Raw genomic sequence first — 5,026 nt, forward strand, 5'->3', positions numbered from 1 at the left:
CTCAAGTGGACCATTGACACTCCTAATTGAGATTGTAGATAGAGTGTCAATGGTCCATTTGAGAGTTGGCTGTTCAGTTTCTTGCACAGACCGATTGTTTTGTGTCTTTACACATCAATGTATCGTCACGAGCCGCAGGGATTAATTTGGTTTTGTTTGTGTATGTTTTTTTTACTCTCAAAGCCGTGGAGCCCATTGACTGCCATTATACGACTGATAGACTGCAACGGTTTGAGTTAAAAATCTTTGTTTGTGTTCTACTGAAGAAAAAGTCATCTACATCTTGGATGCCCTGGGGGTAAGCAGATAAACATAAGACTGACAGACTGCAACAGGTGAACTATCCCTTTAAATGCAGAAATGTGGAGCTTATGACATTATAAAAATCACTTTTTTAATTTAATTCTTAATTAATTTTAAAAGACTAATTCTTCTGTTAAAACTTGTGATTATTTGAGCTGTAAAGTTGCTTTTGTCAATTTTATTGTCGTTTGGGTAAAAATCTGTAATCCGAACAGCTGTGAGACATTAGCAGAGAATGAAGAGAGGAGTGATTGATATACATTAATGTCAGTAAAACTTACATTAATACTGGTAATTTAATAAACAGTTTATAAAAAACAACCCAAAAGACTAAAGGGAAAACAAAAATAAACAGCCAAAATAAATCATCTTTTTCTGTAGGCAAGAAGCTCTTCACATATTGGACTAATCTGATCTGTCTGTGAAACTAACTAAAATCGGCTGAATATAAAATCACTAATCGGCTGATCTCTGATGCATATTGCACACTAAACTGGAAAATACTTTCTCAATCTGCTGAAATCTGTGATTTGCAGGCTGTACACAACTTCCTCAAGTAAAGGCACACAGGTGTTTTTTATCAGTCTCCTTGGAAGCAAAACCATGTTTATGATGCACTGGGTTGATTCACTGAAAGCACTAATCACTGGATCTGCCAAAGTTTGTTATTAATCAAATTCAATCTTTGAAATAATTTAGTTTGTGGTACTTAGTAGCAAGTAAACTAGACACCCACAAGCTTGTTTGTTTTGTGTCTGTGAAGTAAACAGCACTTACTGTATTGCTTTTGGATTCTGATCGCAATAGTTAACAGTTTCTAAAATGTTCTGGTGTTTTCTGTTAAAGCTGCTCACAGAGAATGCTGAGCCGGTATTTAATTGTTTTTTAAATGTTTTCCCCCATACCTATTTTTATTATTATTTATTAACTATCATTATAAAACAGATAGTTCCGGTCCTTGATTCTGATTGGTTGAGCCGCGTTCGAAGCTGGAACCAACAACTGATTCTGAGGAACTACATTGTTTGGTGGAAGAATAATGTTTTTATTAATATCATTACACTTTATTTGCGGTTTTATTTTGTGAAACCTTACTACGTATATGGAATAACCGTTTTATAAAAGCAATAAGCCCCGTGAAGCCGTGGTTTACAGTGAATTTATAACAGCTAAGGCAGTTTTCTAACAACGCCCCTTAGCTGTTATAAATTCACTGTAAACCACGGCTTCTTGGGGCTTATTGCTTTATTTAAACCTGCTGCTAAATGACATGTAAAAACAAATGGCAGGCAGCTAGACATATCAGTCTGGTGGTCTCTTAAAGTGGGCAATTTTTTGGATCAGTCTTTGTCAAAAATTAAACTTAAACTGAAATTAATTAAAATGTTTAAAAGGGAAATAAAGTAAAACGAACATGATTTTTTTTTTTTTAGCAGCAACTTGTACAAAAATTAAGGGACAGAAAATGAGAATACAGAAAAGGTTACATGCTGTTTCAGATTCAAACATGTAGTGGCCACATGAGCCAATATTTGATGGCTTCAACACAGGTCTGAACACACTATTTTTAAAACTATAGAATACAGAGCTGCTTATTAGTTTTAATGGGACAATACATTAGCATAGCACTAATCTAGTTATTGTAAATTTTAAGTTTGTCACTGTTATATTCACATACTGGGCAGAAAGAAGCTTCAGCCATGTTCCTTGAACTCAAGAGACGCCATTATGCGTCCTGCAGACAGGAGACTGTGAGTCACGGATCTTTCACACATGGCCTATAGCGCCATCTACTGTTCTCCTTCAGTATGAAAACCATCAATATTTAAACATAATTTAGGTAGAGAAACAAGCAGTGGTTATATCACTTTTGATAATATTAATGACATCTGTTCAGCTCTTGTGTGTCAGTGGATTCTGCTGGTGTTCAAGAAACAATGAATAAGTCCAATTTTCTTTTTTCTTTTTTTTGTTACAGATATGTGTCAGTGGAAATATCAAACATGCAGCTATACCGAATGACACTGTCATTAGAATGCAACATTACAAAATGCTTCCTATGTGGAAATGCTTCAGGTTTAGGGTAAATATATAACAGATATAATTTGCCTACTTTTCAAGCTACAGGAATAGCTGATTAAATGCAAAGTAATTTATGCGTTATCAATACATCATACATCTTTTTAGACATGCAAAATAATCAAGATATTTTGAAAAACTACCTTTATGATCACAAAATGACATCTATGCATTTTGAGGCAGCTTTAGTGAAACCTGAAAGCAATGGTTTACTGGCTACATCAGTAAACAAACTCTAGAGTGATGCTAGAACATGCTTTTTGCTTATGTTATTTCAGAATTTCGACAACTTAACTGTGATTCTAAAATGTAGAAAATAGTCAGTAGGTGTGGTCAAACTTTTTCCATCATTTCTCTGATATTAGGCACACTAAGCTGATTTTGAACAGGCAATGTGTGGAATTATTTCTACTTTATGAAGTCCAGTGATGAAGATGTAGTTGTTTTTACTTGGAGGATTGCAGAAAGTCTTACAGCATTGTTCCAGAACAAACAACTGGTGAAAAGTTCTCATATCATTCTTATTCTCCACCTTTTGATAGGCCGAGTAACCCCACACCTATACACACTTGTACAGGCTTTTCGCATTACGCATAACCCTGGGTTAAAAAAGATGTTAACTCAGGCTTAACGCCACTTTTACAACTGGGTTAAACAATGTGAAAAGGGCTTAGCACTGTTTTGAACTGTGGGTTATGAAGCCCAGTGAGTCGTGAATTGCTAACACAAGGTATAGTGTGGCATCTCTGTCTGGATGAACACTCATCTCAGATGGCTGAATTATCACAAACCAAGCTGTTGTTCATTCCAGCCAGGAAACACCCTGCCAAGACCTTGCCGTATCATTAGATAACTTAACTATCTCACCCTCACAGAGAGCCATGAGTCCTGATGTCACACTGGACAACGTTTATTTGCACCCTGCATATGGTTAAAACTCATTCTGTGTTAACAATTGGCAAGCTGAAGTGTTTTTTTCTTTGCCTGTTTCCACAGCATTTGCACGGGGTTACAATGAGCTCTATTTTGAAAGTTTCTTGTCTCTTTGCTAAGTGTTCCCACACCCTGTGAGAAACGAATTTCAATGACACTTACTAGATAACAGCAAGAACAATAATAGCAAGAAACATACTTCACACAAGTACACAAATCAAAGCCGAATTTGGAATTTGGTTATTAAAGGCGATCTTGTGTCATAAGAAGCTAATAATCGAACATAAGAACTGGCCAAGTTGTCTTAGCTGATTTCTGGCCTAAGAATAACCTTTTTTTTTCTGCCCAGGTTGGCCCATTTGTACTTTCCCTGCCTCTATTTTCATGGTAAATTTTTAGAATAATATAATTAGTGCTGTCAAACGATTAATTGCGATTAATCACATCCAAAATAAAAGTTTTTATTTACATAATATATGTATGTGTGCTGTGTATATTTATTATGTATATATAAATACACACACATGCATGTATATATTTCAGAAAAATATGTTGTTTATATATTATGTGTGTGTATTTATATATACATAATAAATATACACAGCACACACACATATATTATGCAAACAAATTTTTTTTATTTTGTATGCGATTAATCGCGATTAATCGTTTGACAGCACTAAATATAATATAATATAATATAATATAATATAATATAAAAAGATTTATGTAGTTCCTCATTAACAAAAGTTTGGTAATTTTGTATATACATTTTTCATTATTTTTATATCAAATATTTAATAGTGCATTTTTTTTTACAAATTACATTTTATTTATTGTTTCCTAAAACACATTTTTCCAACTCATTCTAATTGATGCCTCCAAACCTGCTACCAAAATTTATTCTCAAAATTTCAGTTTTCTGTTGGCCAACTAGATAACATTACCACAGCTACGCATTTAAATCAAAAGAATTCACAATAATGTCTAATGAATCACAGAAAACCACATTTTTAAGTTCGCAAGGTATCAAGATACATGTATATTATCAATAAATCAATAAACTTAAATGCAAGTCATATAAAAGACTTGCACTGCCCTGATTGGGAAAGTGATATTCAATAAAGCAACCTGAAACTCACTGACACTGACCCTGGGCCATCATTGAACCCTAGACTGTACTCATTAAAACTAGGGATGCGCCGATCCGATATTCATATCGGGTATCGGCTCCTATAGTGGCATTTTTCTCGGATCGGGTATCGGTCAGAGAGAGTCGATCCAAATCCGAGATTTTTTCTTTTCTTTTCGATTGTGCGAATTATTCTGTGTTACTTCTGAAGCCATACGATAGCTTAATGTGAGCTACATATGAATATTTAAGTCCTAACATTAAAGTTCACACAAACTATTTTCTCCACTGTTGGCTGTCAGTCATTCGTTCAGCCTTTAAACCCTGGTCACGTTCGGTTACAGCAGTCAGCTCGGTAAAGCTCTCTCCAAGATCATTCTGTGTTCCCATTATACTTGATTTGTAAATACATGTCTATGATTTTGCAAAAAGGACTTTATCTTCTTGCCGGAGTTTAATGTTGTTTTGTTACTTGCTACCGGGTGTCTGTGAGAACAAAACACGGGCGTAGAAAAGACTATAAATTGTTTTTAACGTGCACAGTAACTGAAATTTAAAACTGTTAAAAGAAAGGCTCAA

At 34.6% G+C, this 5,026-nt stretch overlaps 1 protein-coding gene across 1 annotated transcript in view; it reads right to left on the reverse strand.

Moving 5' to 3' along the window:
• agtpbp1 (ATP/GTP binding carboxypeptidase 1) overlaps positions 1-5,026 on the reverse strand; it is a 38,719-nt gene that overhangs the window by 7,914 nt on the left and 25,779 nt on the right. The window lies entirely within an intron of this gene.

Source organism: Sinocyclocheilus anshuiensis, unplaced genomic scaffold, assembly GCF_001515605.1.
Source record: "Sinocyclocheilus anshuiensis isolate Anshui unplaced genomic scaffold, SAMN03320099.WGS_v1.1 scaffold449, whole genome shotgun sequence".
Taxonomy (NCBI): Eukaryota; Metazoa; Chordata; class Actinopteri; order Cypriniformes; family Cyprinidae; genus Sinocyclocheilus; species Sinocyclocheilus anshuiensis.